Source organism: Urocitellus parryii (genome assembly GCF_045843805.1).
Source record: "Urocitellus parryii isolate mUroPar1 chromosome 13 unlocalized genomic scaffold, mUroPar1.hap1 SUPER_13_unloc_1, whole genome shotgun sequence".
NCBI lineage: Eukaryota > Metazoa > Chordata > Mammalia > Rodentia > Sciuridae > Urocitellus > Urocitellus parryii.
This window is the reverse complement of record NW_027551761.1, coordinates 468,061-495,955: the sequence shown is the minus strand read 5'-3', so window position 1 is coordinate 495,955 and position 27,895 is coordinate 468,061.

Sequence of the window (27,895 nt, the reverse complement as noted above, 5' to 3'; positions counted from 1 at the left end):
CCATTCATCTGTTGAAGGGCACCTGGGATAGTTCCATAAGCTAAAAATTGTGAATTGTGCTGCAATAAACATTGATGTGGGTGAGTCACTGCAGTATGCTAATTTTAAGTCCTTTGGGTATAAACTGAAGAGTGGGATAACTGGGTCAAATGGTGGTTCCATTCCAAGTTTTCTGAGGAATCGCCACACAGCCTTCCATAGTGATTATACCAATTTGCAGACCTAACAGCAATATATGAGAGTACCTTTCCCCCCACATCCTCACCAACATTTATTGTTGCTTGTATTCTTGATATTTGCCATTCTGACTGGAGTGATGAGGTGCTTCTTAAAATAATTCTTCATATAATAAAATAAAAATTAAAATTAGAATAATAAAAATAGTGAACTAAGAAATAATAATGGTAACAAAGTACAAAATAAACATATAATTTTGAAACTCAAGTGTCCCAAGGTCATAAGTTTGAATTCCAAAGATTTTTCTGAGCTGCCTGGGGAGCTGATTTTTCTGTTTGACAGTGGATTTTCTGTTTGATATCCTGTCTCACAAGCAATTAGGTGGGCTGCAAAACTCAACTCTTCTAAATTGACTGAGTGAGCCCCCAAATATATTCTTGGGTAAGGTAATTGTCAATTATGCTTCACAAGCAGGCTTTTAAAAGTGTATATAATTTTATACATGAGTGCTCATATTGACTATTAACTAAGACTTTTGGTGTAGTATGGAATAGATTTAATTTTACAGCATAGAATTAAATTATAAAATGTAATAAATTATAACACAATAAGTTTGATCTGCCAAGGGAATTTTTTCAATGGATAAATTTGATGATAAATTTTTGTGGCACAGAAGTTTTCCAATGCTTCTCATTGTTTGAGGGATCATCTGAAATTTAAACTATTCCTCTTGACATCAGCCACCAACCCCATGCCTTCCACACATGCTGGACCTCATTCTGTGTCACACTGACATTCCTAAGGAGCTTCTCCTATCCTGCACCCGGCCTGTCTCATCTCCACCTTCTTAGAGTAGTATTGTCTCCAATTTCCCAGGTGAGGAACTTGGGATCCAAAGAGCTTAAATAACTCACCCAGGATCCCGCAGTCAGGAAGGTTTGCAGCCAGGATTCCAACACAGTTGTTCAAAGGGGAAGTCTTAGCCCAAGGGGAAAGTCTTGGCATTCTAAGTTCTTTCTTCCATTTCACAAAACAAATTTAACAGCTAAACAAATTAGTAAAACAGAAGACCACACAAGACTCAAGAATGTTCAAAAGAACATCTGAAATTCCATAGTCCATTAAACAATGCCTCTGTATGAGAGATCCAAACACTTAGATGTTTGGGTTATTCCAGTTTCGTATCCCCTCAGGAGCCCATGTCAGGGGCATGTGCACCCCTCCATTCTTTCCAATGTGTTCCTCTTTAAATTAAAACATCCTGATGTCCATAGGTTGGCCACAGTGGGTGTGTATGTGTCTGTCTGTCTGAATTCTCCATGTGGTCCCCTGAGTTATACATTTATTAATTATCTTCGCATTTCTGGTCTTCTTTATTTCATGATTTGTTAAGATGTCTGCTGGGCCTGGTACACCTCAGGCCTTTTATCCAATCACTGAGTTAGCGCTGATCTATGATAGTTCCTCCTTCACATGACCTTTAAAATGAGCTTGTCAAGTTCTGTAAAAATGTCATTGAAATTGTGATCAGAATTACATTCAATGTACTGATTCAGGGAGAATTGCCAGATTGAATGGAAGTATCAGAAATATGATCATTATGTTCATGTCTTTATGTCATTTTTACACCCTAATTAAGATTTTACTCTTTTTTCATATAATATAAACTCATTATTATCATTTGGCAAACTTATTTGAAATTGAAATGACCAACTCTCTTCATGTTGTAGATTAGGGAGCAGCACATTTTGTGTGTGTATGTGCACACATACGTGTACGTGTGTTTGTGAGTGTGTGTGTGTGTGTGTGTGTGTGTGTGTGTGTGTGTGTGTTACTGGGGATGGAATACAAATTCTCCAAACTATGACAACATCTCCAACCCTTAGGAAGCTGCTGTTTCCTAAAGAATTCCCAGTAATCACCCACTTATCTGTACCTGATTGTTTTCAGGTGAGTTCTTGAATCACTTCTAGAATTTATCTTAAGATTTTCTAACCCCTGAAGTTAATTCTGGTCATATTGTTTTTTGGAAAACATGGCAGTTTCACCTAGATCTCTAAATACATTAGTCTAAGTCTTTTACTACATTCCCTTGGTTCTCTCTGAGATTCTGGTTCCCCTCCTGGACAAGTTCTGCAGTGCACTGGCCAGCCCACCATGCATGTCAGGGGCCTGAAGACTTCGTGACATGGCATAACTTCCAGATCTTAGTGTTAGCAGCTTGTGTTAGTAAGTGTTTTGCTGCTGTGACAAATACCTGAGAAAAACAACTTAGAGGAGTAAAGATTTGTTTTGTCTCACAATTTCAGAGGTTTCAGTTCATGGTTGGCAGGCTCCGTTGCTTTGGGCCCGGAGTGAGGCAGCACATCATGGTGAAAGGCCTGGAGGAAGAAAGCTGTTCAGCTCCTAGCAGCCAGGAAGAAGAGAGAGGAGAACAAGAAAGGCCTGGGGACAAGAAATACCTTTCTGGGGAGTGCCCACAGCAACCTGCTTTCTGCAAAAACTTCCCCATTCCCACTGCCTCCCTGGCGTCCATTCAGCTACCAATGGATTAATTCACTAATGAGTCAGAGCCCTCATGACCCAGCCACTTCCCCAGAGCTCCACCTTGGAACCTAGCAGCACTGGGAACCTAGCCTTCAATATGTGAGCCTGTGGGGGACACTTCAGAGCCAAATCGTAACAGAGATATGAACTATTTGTTGATGCTGCAGGAGGAGTTGGCAAGGGGAAGTCTCAGTGGAGTTCTGAACATGTGCACCACTTTGTGACCCTCATACAGCCCATTCAGCCCTCCTTGGGGGCAGGTGAGCCCCACCTGGAGATGTCCCCCGTGCCCTTCTCTGAATTAGCCATCCATGACTACTTTTTAGGACCTAAGCATGCACCTCTATTCTCCTGTGTCCCTTTCCATTTTACTATCTCCCTGATAGATATGGCTTCCCACCTGTTTGGAGGGTTAGAAAAGTGTCCACAGTCTCTAATCCCAACATCATAAGAATGGGATCATCAAAGAACTGGTGAAATGCATATGGAGGACCTAGAGGCCGTGAACAAATGGAGGAAGATAATAGCAACAGTGTTTTGTATTTCCTCACTAATGCTATAGTTTGAATGTGTTCCCCAAATTTCATGGTTAAAAATGTCATCCCCAAGGTAGCTTTACCAGAAGAGGAAGAGACACCCAAACTAGCATACCTGCTCCAACTCACTGTGGGATGCCCTCGCCATGCCACATTGCAGCAAGAGGGCTCTCTCCAGAGGTCAAGCAGGTACTGGAGCCATGAACTTGAACCTCCCAGTCTCCATAATGTGAGTTCAATAAACCTCTATTCTTCACAATTTTCCCAGTCTATGAAATCCAGTTTTAGCAACAGAAAAGAGATTGACAATCTACTAACACACTGGCATGATGCATGTTGATGACAGTCTTTAACCCTCACAAAAGTCAGACAATTTCTATGATCTCCAACTTATGACTAAAGAAACACAAGCTCAGAAAGTCAAAAGAAATCTGCTGAGGCCAGACAGTACAGCCCGGTAATCCAACCATCTGGCAAAAGTAATTTCTGACTTTAGGATTTCTAACACAGATCTCCAAAGGATAATTTCAAGTCACTTCAATTCATAGCTGTCATTCACAAAGCTTCTCCTTTCTCCCTATCCGGAAGTGGGTGGCAGTGTGAAAGTGGGTTGTGTTGTGAAGTCACTAGGCAGAGAACAGTTCTGGTGTTTCCTGGGTGTGTGAGGAATCACTTCTTTATGTCTATACCCAGAACCATTGAGCCTAAGGGAAAATATAAACCAACCATTCCGCAAAGCAATAACTACTCAGTAGTTTTCCAAGAAAAATAGAGTTGGCCTATGGTGTTCAAAAATTAGTGTTATTTTTTTCTAGGTCTCACATAGGAAAAGATTCCAAATTTTATTTTGTGATGAATAAAAGCATTGAAACAAATCAAACACTATCCAATTTGACAGTGATTTTGTCTCAATAAAATCAAAGAACAAAAAGAGTGAGATGGATATGGATATGGAGACAGGAGTAGCTTTATGCAAATACTCCATTATTATGAGCAGCTGGTTCTTTCTAATAATCATTAAACAAGTAGAGATAGAAACTATGGAGATAAGACACACAGAAAGACTTTGAGGGATATATAAAGGACTCAAAAAACCAACCACAAAAAAAAATCTAATTAGAAAATGGGCTAATGATACTGGTAGACATTTATCAAAAGATAAATAGCCAACAAATATATGAAGATTCTCGACATCAGTCATCATCAGGGAAATGCAAATCAAAATGTCACACTTGTCAGGATGGCTTTTATCAAAAAGAAAGAAAATAACAGATGCTGGTGAGCATCAGAGAATGAGGAACTCTTATACACTGCTGGTAGTAATGTAAATTAGCCCAGCCACTGTGGAGAACCGTTTGGAGGTTCATTAAAAAGCTAAAATCTGAACTGTCATAAGATCCAGCAGTTTCACTACTGGGGTAAACATATAAAGGAAATGGTATCAGCATACCAAAGAGACACCCGCATGCCCATGTTTATTACAGTGTTATTCACATTAGCCAAGAATCAACTGAGGGACCTCTCAATGGACGGATAGATAAAGAAAACGTGGCACACACTCACAAAGGAGTGTTTTTCAGTCATAAAGAAGACTGAAGCCCCCTAGTTTGCAGCAACATGAACAGACCTAGAGGACATTAAGCAAACTGAAAGAAGCCAAGTACAGAAATACCCATATTATGCTTACTCAAGGACCCTAAACAGTTGATCTCATAGATAGAGTGGAATAATTGTCACAGGAGACTGAGAAGAGTGAAGGAAAAGAAAGAGATTCGATAAGAGGCTTCAAAACACAAACGGGAGAAACTACTTCTGTTTTCCTATAGCCCTGTAGGGTAACTATTGCCCACAACAGTCCATGGTATGTTTCAAAATAAGCAGAAAATTAAAGGACAAAAGTTCCTGACACATAGAAATGATTGTTATTCAAGGAGAAAGAAATGCTTATCACCCTAATTTGAACATGACACATTATAGGCCTCTTTCAAGTTATCATACTGTATCTTTTAAATCTGTACAAATATTATCTCTCAACTAGAAAAATAAAAAAGGACTTGGTAGGGATACTTCCTCTCTAAACCCCAGTCGGCTTTGGACTCCTGAATCGAGGGAGATGGCACACAAGGACACCCAGTCCAAATGGAGGAGGGATGGTCCCTGAAGAAACCATACTTCAGGAAGGGGATTCCTCCTGTTCTGGAGCTAGGGCCTTCTGAGAAACTGAGGCACCATGAAGACCCTCTTCAAATGCCTCTTCTTGTGATTAAGTAAGAAAGATTCCAGACACATCACTCATTGTAACAGGAATGGGTTTATTGAAGGGATAGGAAAAGGGGAAGGGGACACCCTCAAGATAGAGTGGGTCCTCTGAGAGAGGAGAGAGAGAAAGTTCCCCTCTACACCCCAGTTTTATTCTAGAGAAGTGACCCGAGAGTCCTGGAGTCCTACCCAAGTCCACCTCTTGACTTTGGATGGACAGCAGGTGACATCAGACTCTCAAGTCCCCATGACAGGGCAATTCTAGGTCAGCTGCCCATGCTGACCAGTTCTACTTGGATTCTTAACCATATGTTCTTGCAGATTTTATCGTTAGGAGGAACTACCCTTCCTCCCAGAGTTTCAGGATCTGGTCACAAAAATCTTCTGGGTTCTTCCCATGGACATTATCTTGGGCCTGCATTTCTCCTGCAGTGAACACAGTCTGCTGAGGAATGTGACTTATCCTGTCCACTTAGACCAGGCACGGCTGCAGGTAAATGGCTTCTTGGAAAACAAAGCCTGTGGATGTCAGCACAGCGGGCCCATTTTATAGAATTGTCCCCTTAACCACGTGTTCCCACCATCCTCATCTGTCTGTTCCCCAACATTCCCTTGGCAACAGCGCTATCCCACCAAAGCCCCAGCGCTCCCACCTGTTGGCTCTGCTCCCCCCCCCCTTTGGCTCTGTCTCTCCAGTTTCCTTTATCTTCAGGAAGGACCACGACCCAGCTCTACCGGCTCTCCATCCTGGGCTTGCAGCCAGGGTTACACCCTGCCTCTCTCCCCACAGCACCAGAGAAGTCCTGGAAAAGGTCCCAGGGCCCAGTGGGTCTCACATCCACGGCTGGGAGGTGAATCCTGCCACCAGGAGAAGGAAAGGGGACTGAGGAGGACACCCAGCAACAGATAATCTAACAACCACGACTGAAAGCATGTGTCAGTGTGGCACATTAATTTGAGATCCTGTGATCGCCCTGGGAAAGAATTTCAACAACCATAATCATAAATATGAGGATTCCACACTCCAAGATTTGTTCGGGTGAATTTCTCACTGCATATCAAATGATTCCCACTCCCGCAGAAAGGAGCTGATGAGTCCTTCTCTGTAATACCATAGAATAGCTAGGTACAAGAGCCACGCTGGGTTGTAAACAAGGTTTTTCTGAGTGTCCCTGTAGGGCTTGGCAGGGTCTGGCCAGCGCCTCAGGCAGGAAGCCACACTCCAGAGACACTAATTAACAGTGACAGACATGAGCATGTTTTGTTCTCCTCAAATCTGTTTGTAGATGCAAAAGAGGACCCAGCTCTTGGAAGAGAAGATCTGCCCTGAGTTTTAGGAGGTAACTTAGCAAAGATGCGAGGAGCCATTTCATGTCAGCATCTTGTTTATTGAACGTTGTTATTGACGCTTTTGCATTTTCTCATTTCCACTCCAGGCCACAAAATCAGCTTCTATGCTGGAGTAATTCATTTAGAGTCAAACAGACAGGCTAATGACGTTGGTGGCCATAAGCTGCCAAGAGTCTGACATGAAAGGCTTTTTAACATTTTAAACCCTTTTTAAGGGACTTTATGTCCAAGGATCATGAGACAGTTTGTGACTTTTATTATATACTATATTTTGGACTTCGTAAAATAAGAACGTGATATCAATTACGTTTATTTCACATAAACAGGAATTGTGTGGGAGGCCCGTCTTGAAGTATGTTTTGAAGGAGAACTTGAGCTCTCCGTTCAATAATGTCATACCCCAAGACAGGTCCATTTGACATCCATATTGCTCTTTTGCTCCAAGGCTGCCACCTGGCTCTGAGCATCATATACTGGCCATGAGAGCAGTCTGTCCCTCCACTGCCTGGTACCCAGGGTCTTGGAATGTCTCTTCTCAGTTCATTTACGTACCTCATGATGTCTTTTGTTCTGCCTTGTCAACGGGTTCTTTAATTCCATAAAGATGCCAGACCTCTAAGAGCGCACTTATTTACAACTAAAAAAGCAAAAGCAATTTGTCCTATTTTCTTCCAAACACAAAAGAAGATAGGCATTTCCTTTTTAATTCTAACAGCTGGGCACCATCTCCTTGTCTACTCAAGTAAAGAAATGGCTGGACCCTGGGTAGCAAGATGAGTCTTCTTGACTTTCTGACTTTGCCTCCTGTTCACTTGTAGAGCAGAAACGGTTCTGCTTCTGCAGAGGCGAATAAGGCCCGTGAAACTGTATTCCTACAGAGAGTTACTAAGATGAAGGATAAAATTCTAGACACTAATTGTAAAGATCTGCCAGCTAGTGGGTGGAGCTGATGTTGTGCAAAAGAAGAGGCAGAATCAGGTGGAGAGTGAGGTTTAGAGGTCATCTTGAGAAGTCTAGTGGGGCAGATGCATAGTGAATGTGACAGGCTCAAAGGTTGAGAAAGAAATGCAGGGTGGTAAGGGATAAGCAGAGAGGCATATTCCTCAAAAGAGACCTGGCCACAGGACAAGGCTGGGACTATACCAGAGATCTCATTGTCTTGGAACTTCATGCTCAATGACTGGAGGTTTGTTTCCCAGCAGGAGATTTGCTTTGATGTCTTTTAATTCTTGGGACAAAAAAATAAATAAAAAATAAAAAAGCTTTTTAGAAAAATAATTATGTTAAGAGTTTAAGAAATTCAAAAGATTTTAATGCTGGGAACTAATCTGATTGTCTTCTTTTTCAAAAGTCTCCCTAAGATCCATTTTTGTGTGTGTGTGTGTGTGTGTGTGTGTGTATGGTGCTGGGGATGCAAACCCAGGTGCCTTGATCATGCCAGGCAAGCACTCTACCAACTGAACTGTATTCCCAGCCCAAGACCCACCTTTTTTATTGGTATATTACAACTAAAAAATACTGGGATTCATTACACCCTACTCACACATTCACATGACATAATTGGATCAATCTCATTCTGGGTACCTTCCTTTGCCCTCCTTCCTCCCTCCCCAACCCCCATTCTCTACTGTTCTCCTTCCATTACTGTTATTATTTTAATTATATAATTTTTGCATTATAATTACACATATAATCATGATTAATCTGATTGGTTTTTTAAAATCTGAACCAATCCATGTCTTGAAACACTGTGTTGTGTTGGCTTTAGCTTTGCTAATAATCTAGAATAAAATGATTTCCAAATATTTGGACCTAAGAATCCCATTCTAGAATAAAGACTAAAGTGCCATTGAAAGAATGAATAGTGACAAAAAAAAAAACAGTCAAAAACATCTCTATCAATTAACTTGGGCATTAACTAGCATGTGCTACCATTCCTGAAAAATAGTAGAACCCAAATGTGTGAAACATGGCATTTACATTATCTGCAAGACAATGCTTACTTAGATGTCATGTAGATTCACGGGCATTTTTGTATTTCACTGAGGTCCCCCTGGACTCTCTGGGCCATAGACAGGAAGTCATTTTCTCAAACACTTGTAGCCAGAAAATGTAGAATACGAGGGCTTCATGCATATGCCCGGCAATTTGGTTCTCAATGCATTTAGGATTAAATAATAAGCACTCAGTATTCAGATTTGCACAAGAAATCCTTTGAACATTTTCCCCAGTGGAAACTGAAAAAGGAAGGAGGAAGCAAACGAGGTAGAAAGAAACAGAAATCTCTCCTGCGCACAGAGCTCTTCTTAGATGTGACAGGTTAGCTGTTCATCAGACTTACTCTCTCTCTGAGCGCACAGCTAGATTGCATTCCATTTTTCCCTTGCAATTTGATGTGGCTGTGGGCCTGTGTTCTGGAAAACAGAATGCGAGTAGACATGGTGTGTGCTCCTTCCAATCTGACACCTGAAAGCCTGCCAGGCATGAATCCCCAAGCTGCTTTCCCTTCCCGTGGCTGGCACAGAGCCAACGTGTAATGTGACAAGTGGTAAAAATGATGGTGCCACAGAGGGAGGAGAAAGACCACCTGGAAGAGGCGGACCTGCCAATCAGAAGTATCACTTTGGGAATCACATGAGTGAAGACAGATTATTATTCTACTTGAGTCCATATATTTTGTTATAATGGTAACCTTCACTTTTGCACAATGTGAAAAACATGGAATTAGTTTTAACGACTAGAGATTAATGTCATGATTCTGTGAAGCAGACTATGGAAGATAGTAGAAAACTGACTTCTATGTAACTTCTGTGTAAAATTTGTACTTTCTCTAGATAATATCTGTGTATCTTCTAAGTGAGGTGTGATGCATACATCTTTTTCATAAGTTAGCTCATGTGTTTTAAATAATTTTATAGAGGGAAAAAATTGTATAGGGAAATCCAGAAGACTTGCGTGTACAATTCAATGAGTTTTTTTAAAAAAATCTCTATTTATGTAACCAACTCACACCAAATAAGGAATATTCCCATTACCTTCTAAAGCTACCATCAGCCCATTTTTACTCAATCCCAAACCACCCTTTTTCTACAAGACAATCACTACGGATTCGGATTACTACAGATTAATTTTTTGTGATTTTGAACTTCATATGAGTAGAAATATATTTTTACTACTTTTTTTGCATAATACAAAGTTTTGGGAGGGGGAATTCAGTCATATGATTGTGTGCCTCAGTAGTTCAACTTTTGCATTACTGGGTAGTATTCTACTACAAGTAATTTAAACACCCTCAAGTTGATGGACATTTGTGTTCTTTCCAGCTTGAAGCTAACTATAAACATCCTTGTACAAGAATATATATTTTTATCCCTCTTGGGTAACTACCTTAGCAGAATTGCTGCATCTGAGGGCAGATGTATGATTTACATTTTTAGAAAGAATTTTCCAAAATGTTGAACATCTTACATTTAAAGTTCTAGTTGTTCCATATGGTCAACAATATTTGATGCTGTGAGCCTCTTTGTGTTTCAGCTAGTCTGTTTGGTTTGAAATCATAATATCACTTCGGTTTTTATTTTCATTTTCTGATACCTTTTCCTGCTCACTATACATTCACGTGCACTCTTCTATGAAGTTAAAATATTTTGACTGTTATGTTGAGATGTTTATATTTTTACTATGGATTAGTAAGATATGGGTATATATTCAAGGATCTAGGAATAAGACCAGAAACAATGAAATTGCTAGAAGACAGCATAGGTTCAACACTCCAACATGTTGACTCAGGCAACTTCCTTAATAAGACGCTTAAAAGCTCATGAAATTAAACCAAAAGTCAATAAGTGGCATGGAATTGAATTAGAAAGCTTCTGCAGAGCACAGGAAATAAGAGTATCAAGAGAGAACCTACAGAATGGATAAAAATCTTTGCCAACTATTCTTCCAATGGGGGTTCATAACCAGAATATATAAAGAACACAAAAAGTTTAACACCAAAAAAAAATATTAAAATCTCACTCAATAAATGGGGGAAAGATCTAGAAAGACATTTTTCAAAAGAAGAAATGCAAATGGACAAACAAATACATGCAAAAGTATTCAGTAGCCTTTGTAATCTGAGAGATAAAAATCAAAACAACACTGCAATTTCATCGAATCCCAGTTAGAATGGCAATCATAAAGAACACAGATAATGCTAATTGTTGGTGAGGATGTTGGAGGGGGAAGTACACTCACATATTGTTGGTGGGACTGCAAATTAGTACAACCACTTTGGAAAGCAATATGGAGATTACTCAGAAAACTAGGAATGGAACCACCATATAACCTAGCTCTCTCACTCCTCAGTCTTTATTCAATAGAACTAAAATCAGCGTATTATCCTGATACCTACATACCAATATAATAGCCAATTTATGGAACCATCCAGGTGCCCACAAATAGATGAATGGATAAAGAAAATGTGGTACATATACAAAATAAAGTTCTACTCAGCCACAAAGAAAATGAGATTACATGGTATGCTGGTAAATGGGTGGAACTGGAGATCATCATGCTAAATGAAATACACCAGATCCAGAAAGTCAAATATCAAAGGCTTTTCTCTTTGTGTGGAAACTAGAGAGGAAAAAAGGAACAACAAAGAAAAGGGAGATCTTGAGAAAACAGAAAGGAGATCAGTAGAATAGAAGCAGGGTAAGAAGAAGAGGAAGGAGGGGAGAGGGAAGAACTGGTGAATGAGTTGACAAAATCACACTATGGGCATGTATGAAATATCACAATGCATTCCAGTTTTATATATAACTACAGTGCACCAGCTGAAAAATAAATACATCAGTAGGAGGAAGATCAATAGAGAAGAGGAAGGGGATCGTAGGAGGGAGGAGGGAGAGAAAGAGGTAGGATGGGATGGAAATGAAGATGGCTGTGTCATATGCATTTATGAATATGTAAAATGAACCCCACAGTTATTTCATAACTACAAAGCACTAAAAAATATCCAATCATAAAATGAGCAAAAGACATGAGCAGACATTTCACTGAAAGGGGATAGTACAGATGGCAAATAAGTACAGAAAAAGATGTTCAATACCATTAGCTTTCAGTAAAGTTCAAGTTAAAATAAAAAAATACATAGCATTATTTATATACCATGAGAATGGCTAAAAAAAAGGATGCAAAGAAATTGGGTCACCCATACATATACCCCTACATGTAAAATGGTTTTGCAAGTTTAGAAAATATTTTGATAGTTTATTTAAAAATTAAAAATGTAAAACTATATGACTTGGCAATAGTATTCTAGAGTATTTATCCCAAAGTAATGAAAACTGATGTCCACTCAAACATATCTAGGAGGAGACTTATGAAGTTTTATTTGTAATAGCACAAAACTGGAGACAACCCAGATAAAATTCAAACTGTGGTGCATCTGCACTGTGGACTACTACTCAGCCCTAAAAAGGAGTGGCTTCTGATCCACACAATGACTTGGATGAATCTCTCTGGAGAATCAATTAGAAGTGACAAAAGCCAGCTCCCCAAGGCTACATACTATATGATGTCATTTATTTAACATTATCAAAGTGACCATCTTTTAGAAATGAAAAACATTTTAATGGCTTCCATGAGCTAAGCAGGTGACAGGGGAAGAAGGGAAGGTTGCGTGGTTATTGAAGGGGGCATAAGTGGTGCTGGAAATTTTTATATCTTGAGAATGTCGACGTCAATGTCCCAATTGGGATACTCTACTATATTTTTGCCAAATGTAACCACTGGGGAAAACTGGGTCAAAGATGCATAAGCTCTCTGTATTATCTCTTACAGTGGTGAATCTGCAGTACTTTCCAAATAAAATCTAACTTAAAAATAGAAGTGGATATTAGTGTAGTTACACTTACATAGTTCTTATTTGGTTTATCTGATTTCTATTTTCTGTTCTTTAAACTTCTGCCTTCTATGTCTTAGTGTTAGGTCTTTATCATAGGGATATATATGTATATGTATATATGCATATGTATATATGTAGATTGATATACATATTCAAATTGATATATATATATATATATATATATATATATATATATTTGCATATATAAATTCAGACTGATACAAATTTAAACATATATACTTAAATCCAGACTGGTAACTTTTGTACTATAGTTGGAGAATTTATTCCATTTTTATTTAATATAACCATTGCACATTTTGTTTTAAATCTATAATTTTATAATTTTCTTCTTATTCCATACAACTATATTCCCTTTTTTTGTCCTTTATCTTTTCTCATCTGCTTTTGAAATAAATATTGTTTACTCCTCATTTTCTCCTCATGCTGAATTAAGTGGTGATTATACATTCTTTTTTCTTTTTCAGTAATTACCCTAAAAACTACAGTTCACACAAACATCTGTGCTGTCACTTTCATGGGTGAGTCAGAACACTGACAGGGTTTATAGACTCCGACTTTTATGCTGCTATTTTGGGACAGCATTTTAATTTGATGGATACTTAGATATGTACTTAAATCCCCCAGGACATTTCGATAGTAGCTGTTTAGCTCAGTGAGCATTAATGTAGATTAACCTGCCTACCTTTTGTCCCATGGTTGTTACTCCTCAGGTGGCTGAAATTTCATGGAGGATCGTTCTTAGGCTACTCAAAGGACACTCTTTGGCATCCACTTTAGGGTGAGTGTGCCCACAGAAATTCACTCACTGGATGTTTGAAAAAGTTTCAAGAAATATTTTCTCTGGATGTGAAAGTCTAGGTTGGTGGGTTTCATTTCACTTTGATTTGTTTTTTTAAGTGCTTTGAAGATAACTTTGCATTTTCTAATTACTTCTGTTGTCTTTTATGGGGAAAGTTGGCCTTGGGTCTTGGTTTCTCTGTTGAAGATGTCTTCCTCCTTCTTAAGATGAGTCTCTTTATCTTTGTTGTTTAGCAGTTATATCAAATGTGTATCCACTTCTTTTTCTTTGTATTGTCCGAGCTTTGGTGTTCATGGTGCTGTTGATATTGTAGCTTGATATCATTCATCAATTTTAGACCTTCTCATCTGTTATCTCCATAAAGATTGCTTCCACTTTCCCCCATAAGTTAGACCTCGACACTGTATTTTATAAACTCTTATTGTCTTTTTCTTATTTTCCAATCTTAAAGAGAGGCAAAAAGAAAATAAATGGTGTCCCGACTGTATATTCTCTCTTTCCTCGTCTTTCTTCAACGGGGTCTATTCTAAAAGCTATCCATTAGCTTCTTAATTTGATAGACAGATGGATAGATAGATGGATGAGACAGACAGATGATAGATGTCTACAGATTTCTACCTACATACCAATCGTATGAATACATTGATATACATTTAGTTCTAGAATTTCCATTTGGCTCTTTTAAGTTTTATTTTGCTAGAATTCTCCAGTTTGTCTTTTACCTTCTTTAACACAGCAATTGTGATTATTTTAACGTCTGGGTCTGATAACTCCATTATCTAGGTCATCTCTGGATCTGTTTGTATTGGCTGCTTTTCCTGTGGATCTGTCCAGTTCATTCATGTGTTTCTCCTTATTGTTCATAGAAAGCTGAAATTTGTATAAAAAAGAATTTAAGGCAATTTTTTTCTAAATGGTGCTGTCTTACCCAGAGATGGTTAACTACTGCTCTGGCCTTGTCAAAAGTGTGACCACTGGAATACAGAAAGGAATTGAAATGCCTCAGGCAGGGACGTCATGGGATCTGAGAGCAGTTTGTGTTCAGCCAGAGGCCGGAGGATCTTCTGGCCTGCTCCTCCCTGACACGGCCTCTTCTCCAACGTTCCCCTCCTAAACCCACCTGGCTGTTGACAGAGCTGCTAGGCCTTCCATCTTCTCCATCACTCCTTTAAAACTAACAAATGTCTCTTTGAAGGAAAAACTGACACGGAGACTTTGGCTCATTTGTCTTGGTTGCGCTTTTTTTTTTTCTCCTGGACCCCACTCATTCTCATATTGAGCCAATTTCTGTTTTTACATTTTATGATTTTTTTCTAGTTTTTCTCAGCAGATATATTGGTCCAAAACAACCCAAATTGATGGACAGAAAATTGGAATTTCAGTAGCTTTTGCTAATTCACAAACCTTGAACTCTTAGTTTTTATAGAGAGTATGTTGTGATTCATCTAGCTGTTGTCAAAGTTGATTTTATCTTTCCCAAGTTGACATTTTATTCCCGGCCAATTTCCTCAGCTTTGCATTATGATAAACCCTCCTACATGAGTGACAAACAAGGCCTCTGAATTAAGTGTTGTGTTTTTTAAATACTTTTTTGGTTGTCAATGGGCCTTTAATTTTATTTATCTATATGTGGTGCTGAGAATCGAACCCAGTGCCTCACACATGCCAGGCAAATGATCTACCACGGTGCCACCACCCCAGCCCCTCTGAATTCTAAAGCCATGTTTCCCACCATGGATTTTGATTTAACTAAGGTTGCACTATAACCTAAGGTTGTTTGGGTCCTCATTCTCTATCCTTGTTTTGCAATGTTTGGGATTTTCCATTCCAGCTTGATCAAAACCATTAGAGTAAATGTCCACAGACCTGTTACAAATCACACCCTACCCTCGAACACAGAGACTGCACTCTTGAGCTCTTCGTTTTCATTAGTGTCATGGTAGCTTACTGAAATTCCACAAGCACTGATGGAGTTCTTCCTACAGGTTATGCTTTACCCTCTATCCACATAGGACCACAGCCCCATAAGGGAGACACATCAGGTGAACAGCTGCAGGTAATAGAGGCCACAACATAACAGATGATGGGATTCTACGTAGGGTGGAGGCTGTTAAGAGAGGAGCCAGAAAACTTGCCAAGACAATGCTCACCAAGCGGGATTTTTATCACCAAGTATCATTAATTCATTCTCATGAATTAATTCATCCCACTTGTTTGAACAAAGCACAAATAAATCCAGATTGTGCCATCCTCACCTTCCTGGGAAATAATGTTTCCGGTGCTTTCATTCCTGCTAAAGTCTACAAATGATAAGGAATATGACTCAGACCAAAGAGTAAGCTAAACCATCTCATCCCCTCAGCTGGGCTGTTCAGAGAGCAGCCCATGTGTCGTCATGAACACTAATGATCTTTTACGTCTGAGATCCTCCCTGGACTCGATGGGCATGATGCAATACTTTCTAATTTCACACAGTTCCAATGTTCTGCCTTGGAAGAAAACCTTAAAAATTTAAACACTAGTACATTACTAATTTAAAATTTAAAATTTTTAGAGTAGAATGTGTACCTTAAAATTCAGGATGGGAAAAAGGCTAAGAAATATAGAGAGAAATTGCCAAGATACATTCATATAGCAGCATGTCAGAGGTAGGTTAGTAATTTAAAGATTTAAAGCACTTGTTGACTCAAATTTGCTTTAATCCAATTTCTGAAGCACTTTGTGAATCAGAAATTATGCTAGGAGCTCAGACATGTCTGTTTTACTGACCATTCATAAATACTCATTGGATATATCCCCTTCCCAAGGCTGAGAAATGACCCAGGAGTTTTATCATTTATTTCTGCTGAAACATATTCTGATAGATTCTGTAAATCTACCCGGATTCTGGCAGAAAAAGATGGTATTGCAGTTGGGAAGAAAGACATGGATCTCTCCCACGGCTGATCATGGTGGGTGCTATTCCTCTCTAAAGGGGCAATATAAGAAGAAAGTACCAGAAGCCAGAAAAAAAATGGGTGTGGTGTGGAAGGACCACTTGATAGTCATTGACTTACCAAGACTCTAACCCACTGGTGCCTCGGGGAAGGAATAAATACTAAGACCTCCATTTCTTCTCAAGTTTTGCTCAAGTCTTTCACATTGAACAGACTCAACTGGAAGCCCAAGAACACATGAAAAGGAAGAAAAGAATAAGGGAGGGTCTCTAGGACACTGATAGCTATCAAGCTCACATTCTCATTTCCATAGTCGTCTGAGGGTGAGAGTATAGCTCTGTGGTCCTGCAGCTTTCACCTAACTGGGCAATAGTTTTCTCTTGTAAAATGGGAATTAAAAAGTGCACTTACTTCATGAGTGTAAGTATAAGAATAGTGTCTGGCATGTACTTTTTTCTCAATAGATGTTTTGTATTATTTAGATGCTAAATTTTCAGTTTTTATCTGTGTGTGTTAGTTTTCTATTACTGTAACAAAATACCTGAGGTAGCCAATTTATAAAGAGGAAATGTTAAATGTTAGCTTTGGAGGTTTCATTTCATCATCAACTGCTCACATTGTTTGAGGGCCCATGATAAGATGAGCACATCATGATAAGAAGCAAGTGATGGAGTGAAAGCCATTCACCGCCTGGCAAAAAAGTAAAAGAGAGGAAGACGAAGGGACCAGAGTCCTGTTATCCCCATTAAAGACATGCTACCAATAACCTAAAAGCTCCCAGGAGGCTCTAACTCTTATAGGTTCCACCACCTCCTGATAGTCCCACAGGCTGGGGACCCAGCCTTCAACACCTGAGCCTTTGGGGTGCACTTGCCTGCCACACTGGTTTTGCGCTTCTGACTAGGATTTATAAAGCCTGGGGAAGCATCTATTGAGTGAGGGCACTCTGCCTGAGCTGCTGTGCAGGTTTTTGGATCCTGGCTTCATATGTATGAATCAGAAAAACACAAGTCATATTTTGAGCACAGCGTGTTAAAAGATAATAAAAGAAGCAAACCTGAACCCACATATTCTCTTGAATATGGGAAATATTTGTCTCCCTGACTCAGTCTTTGAGACAATAAAAACTATTATGCATTACTCAAGGCTCTTATCAATCCTAATTTCATTTTCTGCTTCTACATGAAGTTTGAAGGTGTTGGCAACCTCAGAGAAGCAATAAAAAGAAACAATTGTCACCAGTCTAGAGCTCACAAGTTTTAGTTTTTGAAGTGGTGTTTTGGTTTCTGGGTTTTTTGAGTTTTTTTTTTTTCCTGCAGATTACCTCCAGGTGTACCTTCAGCATTCTAGCAACTTCCATCAGCTCCAGAACTCAGAGAAATTTAACTCAAGACAAGTAAGAAATTCCACAGATGAGCCCCAAGCCCAGAAGCTGCCTCAAGGTTTGACTGGGAAACCAGAAGCGTTACGATACTGAAATGCAGTTCCTATTTCTTCAGGAACTTGACTCTATCCTTCACATTGACACAGATGATTTTTCTAGATGTGCCAGCATCTTTTTTTGGTGTCTAGTGTGTAATAGTTGCTTGTTCCATTGGCTAATGAAGCAGATAACAATTAAAATATGGAGACTCTGACAAGTGTCCTCCAGGAATGGAATCCTAAGCCACCAGTGCATTGATTTCTCATGAACTCATTTGCTTCTCTCAACAGAAAGCCCTTGGGTGAGGATGGAGATGAATAGTAAGCATCTTTACTTATTTCATTTTATTTTCTTTATTTTTTCGTGGTACTGAGGATGGGACCCAGGACCCTTGCCTGCTACGCAAGTGCTCTATCCCTGAGCTTCATCTCCAGGCTGCCTCTTTTTTTGTAAGATTCCCCCAAGTGAATCTTCTGTGTTTTTGTATTAGGGGAAAAAAAAAGAAGAAAGAAAGAAATTGAGCACCTCACTGTGATTCAGATACTGTGACTTTCAGGGTAGCTGGCTGAAAAACCAATGAAAACACTAATAATACTTAAAATGGAAACTGAAAAGGTTATTTCCCAAATGTGTGGAATAACATAGTCACTTCAAAGACGGCTAATTTGAAAGATGTATGAAGTTCATAATTGTGATAAAAGGAGACTTTGAAAATTGAAATTCCATAATGACTCAGTGAGTTTGATCGTCAATTATATATCTGGCTTTTTCCTAGCCTGCAACCTGTAAGAAAGAGCAAAAGCAATGTTGTCCCACACTCCTGTAGCATGTGTCCCTGTGGGACACACAAAGAGTCTAGATTCTGAAAAGCATGAATGCTGTCAATCAGACAAAGCCAGGAAAGGAGCCAACATGAACAGGAATCACCAGGTCAAGCTGATGATCAGAAGGAAGTGGGCCAAGAATCCAGAATGGATATGACTCAGGGAGTAGAACCTGAAGCAGGAATCTGAGCCCAGCATAAACAAAGCCATATGTGGACCCAAGAATGTCCCACTGTAGATGGTCAAGAGGGCCTGTACCTGAAGTGGAGGTCATTTTAAAGTAAATAAAATGAAGGTGATAAAACGTAACTTCATTTTTCCCTGGACGCTCATTGTTAGCATCCCTGAGGGCCAAGAAGCACAGACGCCCTCATGTTGATTCAACATATGCTCTACTGTATTTAAGATCATCACATGAATTATCCTAATTGATCTTCAAACACATATATCCAATGCTCAATCAATTTCAGCCATTATACTATGATCAAGTATTAGTATTTCTGGATATCCTTTTAACGTTACAAATTGGGCAAGAAGCATGCTGGTGTTTTTAGAAGAAGAAAATCGAAGAGCAGAAAGCAGTGAGCGCCCCGGGCACTAGCTCTGGATTTTGGCACAGGGCTCAGTCAATTTCTGTTGCAGCCATGAGGGAAATCTTCAGTAAACGTCAGCTCAGCCAGCAAGATTTATTTACTTATTTATTTTTGCTCTGCAGTGTGATCTTGCTGAATATCCTGTGGATGTCAAGCGTTGTGAAAGCCCATGGTCTTTCCAAAATAAAGCAGTTTTGGCTAGGAGCTATTCAAATGTCTCTGCCACATGCTAAGTTATTCATGTGTTAGGGAACTAGGGCTTGCTGTTTTCAACACCAAAGGAAATGTGCATTTGCTCTTGTAAGGAAGAAAAGCAGGTTTAAGAGCATCTTCTTTCTTTGTTCTCTATTGTACGGGGCTCATCTTCCTCAAATGATGGGTTTATTCTTTCCTTGATCTGAACATGGCTTTTGCTGCTCTGAATAGGAGTGAAAAAAATATTAGTATGATTCATTCAAAAACAAATTGCCTTCAAATTATCAAATCTTTATTATTGTCAAATTTAACAGACGTAAAAGTTGAACTAAATCACAAAATCAATAAATTCTAGACATTACCCACCAAACATAACTTTTACCATGCCAACATAACACCGTGCATTACCCTTCAACTGACAAATTTAAACAGGAGACAACTTCCTTTCTGAAGTTCTACCCTTTGTATAATAAGAGAAGCAGCAATGCCGTGATGTCACCGTCAGGTGACGCACCGTAGCAACCCTACTGGCAGCCACAGAAAGCTGCTTTCTTCACAGTGGTCTTATCGAATATTCTGGAAAATGTTGCCAAAATGTTCATCACCAGATGGCATTAAGCAACAGACTTCTCATGGTAATGAGTCACTCTGGGGGGGGGGCAGAAATGTTGACAAATATGGCAATTCTGTAGCAGTTGATTCACTTTCAGAATTTTATACCCCAAAAGTCAATAAATCCAATTGGAAGGTTTGGTAGGTAGACCTGCCTTGTGCATCTTGTTTTAAATAAGAAACTCAATGCCATAATTCTAAGCATCTCTCTAGCAGTCCCTGAATATGCTGTCTATCATGACAGCAATCAGTAATACAATGGAATTTTACTCAGCAATAAGAGAATAGAATCATAGAATTTGCAGGTAAATGGGTGGTGTTGGAGAAAATAATGCTAAGTGAAGTAGCCAATCCCCCTAAAACAAATGCCGAAGGTTTTCTCTGATATAAGGAGGCTGGCTCATAGTGGGTAGGGAGGGGGCACATAGGAGGAATAGATGAATTCTAGATAGGGAAGAGGGGTGGTAGGGAAAAGGAGGAGGCAGGGGATTAGCAAGGATGGTGGAATGTGATGAACATTATCATCCAAAGTATATGTATGAAGACTCGAATTGATGTCAACATACTTTATATACAGAGATATAAAAAATTGTGCTGTATACATGCAATAAGAATTGTAATACATTCTGCTTTTATTTTTTAAAAAAATCAAAAAGAAAAAAGAAAAAAATGCCAAGTTTTTGTTCTAGTCCAAGTTCTCTATCCTTTGTAAGTTGATCTCATACTAATGGCTTTGGATGGTTTCAAGGTGTCTGAAGGTGTTTGGAGATGTTCCAACTGACCACCAGCCCCAGTAATGTATTGCCAATGTTCACTAATATGGAATTTTCAGTTCAGAGCAAAATTATCAAATTGTTCTTTGGGGTTCAGATCAGAAACACAAAACCAACGTGTATCTCAGTCAGTATGTGTGTGGTAGGGAGACCAGTCGAGGTCTAATTATGGTGGAAGTAGGGAAACTCTGTCATACCACAAACACCAGGACTGCTTGGCTAATTCACCAACAGATCTGTTCTGGAGACATCTCACTGGGCTAATGTAGCACTGGTGTGTATTGGACATGTGCATTCTTAGCCTGAGAGCTTCAGCCCATTGCAATGCACCCAAAGTCAGAAACTGCCAACTGTTCTGAAGATTGGATCCATGGGGAATGCATTGTTAACAGCCAGCAATGACACTGAGCAGTGGTCACCTTGTGAAAGAAAACGCATTAGAACATGGGACTGGGGTGGCTTCTCTGCTCTCTCATAGTGGAGGGTGTCACGGCTGCCTCTGTCACACTGAGAAATAGTACAACAGACTAAGTCAGAAGACACCTAAAGTTCATAGATTGGAATACTATTTCAATAAATTATTTTTTTCCCAAATTGTGCTTCAATGAAAAAAAATTCTATTTTTTGTGCATGTTATATGATAAACTGATTCTAAAAATTTTATGTGGAAATGCAAAGGACCAGGAATATTAACTGTTTACCTAATAAAAACAATCTAGGAGGGCTAGTTCTAACATGTCAAAACTCATTTTATAATTATAACAAATTATAATAATTAAGGTTTCATAGTATTTGGGCAGAGGTAGTCAAATAAGTCAATCTTAGTAAACATCATAGAAACTGATGTCACATACAGTGGCACTTCCTGTTGATACAGTGGAGACACCACAGTCTCTTCAACACAACTCTGTGTCCACGGGGAAGAAATTGAATGATTCCTACCTTAAAGCATGCACAGACAAATTCCACATGGATTAAAGGCATGAAGGAAAATGGTAAAACTGTGAAACTTTCAGATAAGATAGCTTCCTGACCTTAAGTTAGGTGCAGCTTTCTTAAATAAGACTGAAAAAGTGTTAGCATTCGATTTCTGTGTGATCATGTGTGTGAAACTTAAATATGCATGACCTGTTTAGTGGAAAATAAAAAAAGTGACCTTCTGATATGACTTCAATTCAATGACAATATGTATGTTAAACCAGGACCCATGAGTATTCAGAGTGATTGTAAAAGGAAAGTCCATGCTTTTAACTCAGAAGAGCAAAGATGTCAAATACCAAGAATTTAAGTTAGGAAAAAGAACTCATTTAAACAAAAATCATACCATAAGCTGGGTGCAGTGGTGCATGCATATAATTCCAGCAACTCGGGAAACTGAGGCAGGAGAATCTAAAGCTCAAAGCCAGACTCAGCAAATAAGCAAGGCCCTAAGAAACAGCAAACACCTGTCTCAAAAGTAAAAAAGAAATAATAAAAATAAAATGGGCTGGAGATGTGGCTCAGTGATTAAGAGCCCCTGAGTTCAATCCCTGGTACCAAAAATAGAAAAAGAAAGAAAGAAAACAAAAGAAAAATGCTTACCATAAAGTAAATAAGAAAGAAACAGAAATAAATCACTGGATTAAAGAACAACCATGTAGGGGCTGGGGTTGTGGCTCAGCGGTAGAGCACTTGCCTTGTGCATGTGGGGCACTAAGTTTGATCTTCAGCACCACATAAAAATAAATAAAGATGTGTCCATCTTAAAAAAAAAGAAAAAGAAAAAGAAGACTAACCACCTAACAGAAAAAACTACCAAAAGCTAAAACTATTTCTTTGAAAATATAAACAAAGCCCCAGAAAGACTGGTCACTTAAGTAGACTTGAAGAAGCATACTTCTGAGTGAAAGGGGAAATCACAGGTATATCGTTTAAAAGAATGTTTTAAACAAGTAGATATAGCAAGCCAAGATGAGATGGATAATATTCTGAGAGAATATGAAATGACAAAATTGTCTAGGGTAGGAATTTTTTTAAAAAATTCATAGTCTAATAACAAAGAAATTGAATTTAATTAAGGACTTTCCAAGCTCTAGGTCTCTGAAGTTCAGAGAGAAGTGTTCATTGTCTTTGAAGAAAAACAGGGAAAGCTTCCTATAGACAGTTGTTTCAAAAAAGAGGAAGGATAAGTTGCTCAAGAAATTCTGTGACACTAGTATAAACAGAGCTATTTTGTAAAACATGACCATCAGCCCATATTCTTTGATTCCTCCTGAGAGACTTAGACAAATTTGGAGTTGCAATCACAATCATGCATTTTCTTTAGTAATTTAATGGGCAATCTTTCAATAGGAAAAGAATACTGACGTGACATGGATATTTTGAAAATATAATTTGTCAAATTGGACATTAAAGAATAATTATAATATTGTTACCTTGGATACACTAATAATCATTGAGAAGCTTGAGGGAGGAAAATTGTTTTTGTCATATTTATAATTATTCTGTCATGCTATAAGATGAATCCTGGAAATTTTTGTGGTCATCCTGTGATGTTCTAGTTTTTTTAATCTAGAAGATTCATCACTGTCTCACACAGCTCAATCTATATGAGGTGTTCATTTGAAATCATTTACTTATTTAAAAGTAATTAAATATTGCTCATTCAATTTTGATGTGTCCCAGCACATTTTCTCTTTAAGATCTTCAGTAACTTAATCTTAAACATCACCATCATATATGCAAATTGGTTTAATTATGTAGCTAGACCCTTAATATTCAGTGGATAGGGGAAATGAGCTAAATTACCAGTTCTGAAAGTATGATCTGTGGACCCCAGAGGTTCCCTAGACCCTTTCAAGAAGTTAATGGGGTCCAGACTATTTTTACAATGACACCAATTGCCAATTGCTTTTCTTGCTGCATTGATATTTACATCAGTGGTACAAGCATTAAGTGTTCCTTGCATTCACCACCCCCACGTGCTCCTAGGGAAACAAGTGGCCTTGATGCTTAAGAAAGCCCTTGATGAGCCAGGTGCTGTGGTGTATACCTATAATCCCAGCAGCTCAGGAGGCTGAGGCAGGAGGATCTAAAGTTCAAAGCCAGCCTCAGCAATAGCAAAGCGCTAAGCAACTCAGTGAGACCCTGTCTCTAAAGAAAATACAAAATAAGGCTGGGGATGTGGCTCAGTGGTCTAGTGTCCCCGAGTTCAATCCCTGATATACAAAAGGAATGCTCTTGATTAAACAGGAAAATGGATTAATTTCATACATTGTTACCCAGAGGAACACATCTCTTCCATTTTGTGTGTGATGGGAGGAGGGGTGCCCACAGGCCTGGTCTGCCCTGTGTAGGTAAGAGAATAGCCTCAAGGAAATCACACATGCAATTCTTATTGGAGTTTGTGGCCGAATTAGTCACGTTCCTCATGGAACACCATTTGTGCTGGCTAGAGCTACCAACAGGCAAGCTATGGTTAAACAGACTTGGATTTTTCAGACATTTTCTTAAAAATGAACAAAGTGAACCTGTCAACTCAGGAAAAATAATTGACTTTTTTCTGTTGCCAATAGTGACATTGGAGCTTTCAAATGAAAATTAGAATCTTGAAGTACAGCTGTGTCTGTGTGCACAGAGTTCTAGGACCTCCTGCAGATATCCAAATCTGTGGACTTTTAAGTCTCTTTTCTTTTATAAAATGATGCAGTATTTACATATAATCTACGTACCTCCTCCCATACATTCTAAATCTTCTCCAGATTACTTATAAAACACTTAAATATAATGCAAATGCCACATAAACGGTTGTAATATTTAGGGAATAATGACAAGAAAGAAAAGTCTGGACACATTGAGTATGGACAACATTCTTTTCCAGTTTTTCCACTCAGGGCTTGGTCTACTCCACAGAGACCACTGATGCAGACAGACAGCTGTCTTCCAATCTGCCATTGCGAGTCTGACAACTTCCCCAAACTAAGACTTTACTGATGAGGTAAGGCCCACCAAAAAAAAAAAAAAAGAAGAAGAAGAACATCATGAGACTAATAAAGAAAACATCACTGGGAAATCCTCAAGAATGATCAAACTTTGATGAATTCAGCCTTTCTGGAATCTTCTGAGTCATTGGATTAGACTCACCTGGTAAATTTTACCAAGTGTGTTTCTCTATTTCCCAGGCAGTCTGTGTCAGCTGAAACACCATGTCCCTGCCCCAGCTCTCTGTTTTGTTGGGGCACATCCCCGGGATCAGATCTGAATGTTCTATCCTCTCTTATTTCATTACCACAGAAGGATAAAGTCACAGTGTCATGAAAATCAGCTCAAACACTGAATAGGTATGATTCAGAAAGTCCTTGGTGGTCTTGAACCATATTAGAAGTGGAAATGTAAGAATCCAACACCTGTGATTTTAAAATATCTCATAACAAAACACATGATAAGTGGAAATGTAAAAATCCAACACCTATAATTGAAAAATATCTCATAACAAAACACATACTACCAAAAAAAAATCATCTCCTTTATCATTTTCACATAGAAATCAGATCCCTGAATTCCAGGAGTCTATTGGGACATTTTTACATTTTGTTTCTTTTGGCAGGGATTCAAGAAGATAGATCAATTAAATGTTAAGTCTTTTAAAAAACAAAGATGATCTTTTGAGAGGATGCTTAAATGGTTTTCTTTCTTCCCACATGAGTCCTGCTTCTTATCAGAAGTGAAAGAGTAGAAGCAGTAGTCAATCATCTCACATGCTGATTAGTTGGAATAGGAAGGCTGCTTAGCCTAAGGCCAAGGGGCCTGCCAAGCTGATTTGGGGACAGTCCCCAGGGGGAAATTTCCAGTCATCATTAATCCAGAAAGCCCTCATCTCAGTGTTGAGCACAGCAACTCCACCTAAGTGAGAAACTTGGGGCCTGTTGCTGTCATTCCCATTCCTAATCCAAGGGGAGATTCAGACAAGAGTTAGGAGACCTCAAGCATTTCGGGACCCTAGAGAAATGGAGCTGCCTTACACAGGGCGCTGAGATACTTAATAAGGATGACGATAGCAAATATTCAGTGAAGGATTATGAAGTACTGTAATTGTATACCCATGTGGGTTCACTTTCCACAGCTACCTGTGGTCAACTGCAGTCTGAAAATACTAAATGGAAACTTCCAGAAGCATATTATTCATAAGTTTGAAATAACTTTTACTACAATATATATTTTATGATTATTATATTTTATTATTATACTTTAGCATGAATTTCCTTGTTTAGTTTGTAAATTAAACTTTATCATAGGTGTGCATGTGTAAGAAGAAAACCATAGTGTAGAGATAGGTTCTATCTGCAGTATATGTAGGTACTAATTTCAGGTATCCACAAGAGTCTTGGAATGCATTCCTGTAGAAAGGGAAATTATTATATACTAACATATTTTCACATATATTTCTCATTCCAATTTTACCATTATGTACTTTTACTATTATATATTTACTATTATATATTTATATATTTTTCTTTTTAAATACAATATAATATTAATATTATATATTTTTCTTTTAACTATGATACAATCAATCCACTGAGTCATTAAGTAATATTCTGAAGGTCTCAGAGCAGTCAGATAAAGCATCCAGGCATTGAATCATAACTTCAAATTATCTGCACATCTCTGAACTGATAATGATGTTTTAGAAATATATAACTCAGCCAGGCATAGAGGCGCATGCCTGCAATCCCAGAAGCTTGGAGACAACATGATTATTGTGGAAGATTGAGAGTTCAAAGCCAGCCTCAGCAGAAGTGAGGCATTAAGCAACTCAGTGAGACCCTGTCTCTAAATAAAATACAAATTAGGGCTGGGGATGTGGCTCAGTGGTCGAGTGCCCCTGAGTTCAATCCCTGGTACCAAAAATAAATAAAAATAAAAGCATTTAAATATTTTTTAAAAACTCACCTCCAGAGAATCAAAGTGGTTTTAGATTGATCAATGAAACGTTTTTTTCTTTCACTTCACAATTGCAGTAGTGGCTGAGACATGGCGCAGAACCTAAATAGTGCACATTTGTTTTGATTTTTATCATCAAGCGCAGAGTATTAATCATGCCTCAGTAGCTGGACCACAATAATCATGTTGTCTCCATGATGGAAAATCAGATTTTCTTTGTTTTGTTGCAGAATGTGTTTTAACAAAACAGATTACCCCCTTCTTTTATGTGCAGAAATCGTGTTTAATAAGGCAACTTCACACTGTTCATATCTCCCTCCTAACTGACAGGTCTGGAGATACAAAGGGGCCTGAAAGGCAATCCTTGGCCAGATGCACATTCTTCCCCTTCAGAGATGATGAAGTCAAGCAGAGAAAATAAAGTGAGTCACAGTGCTTCTTGCCCACACGGTCATCACCATGGCAACCAGGATTACCAGGTGGAGAATTCTATCATACATCATAATTGCTGTGTCCACTTTAAGCAGATTAGGAAGGAAAATGTCCACATTTTGTCCTGAATTAAAATAATCTTAAGTGACTAATATAGTATTGACATCATCACCATGAATATACCACACATGTGTTATCTACTGCTATAAAAAGTAGGTATTTAGACCTAAGAATACTGGATATTACAAATAATACCCCTCCTGACATGTTATTTTATGTGATTTATAACATATAGTAGTATAGTTGATGAACTTGATTACACATGTTATAATTTCAAGAAAAAAGAAGTTTTTCCTGAGTGCTGGAGACATACAAAAATGATGCTTTTAAGGTTATAATGTCCTTCAAATAAGAAGAGAAACTGGTGCAATTTTTATACAGTTTGCCCTGGAGCAATACTATGGAAAAAATATTATTGAATCCACTGGAGAAGATACTAGATAAGGACCATGTATTTGGTTATTGTTTTCTAAATTTTGCTAAAAATGATAAACTCATAAATATCTAAGAAGCAGATGACGATCTATCTTAATCATCAATCAC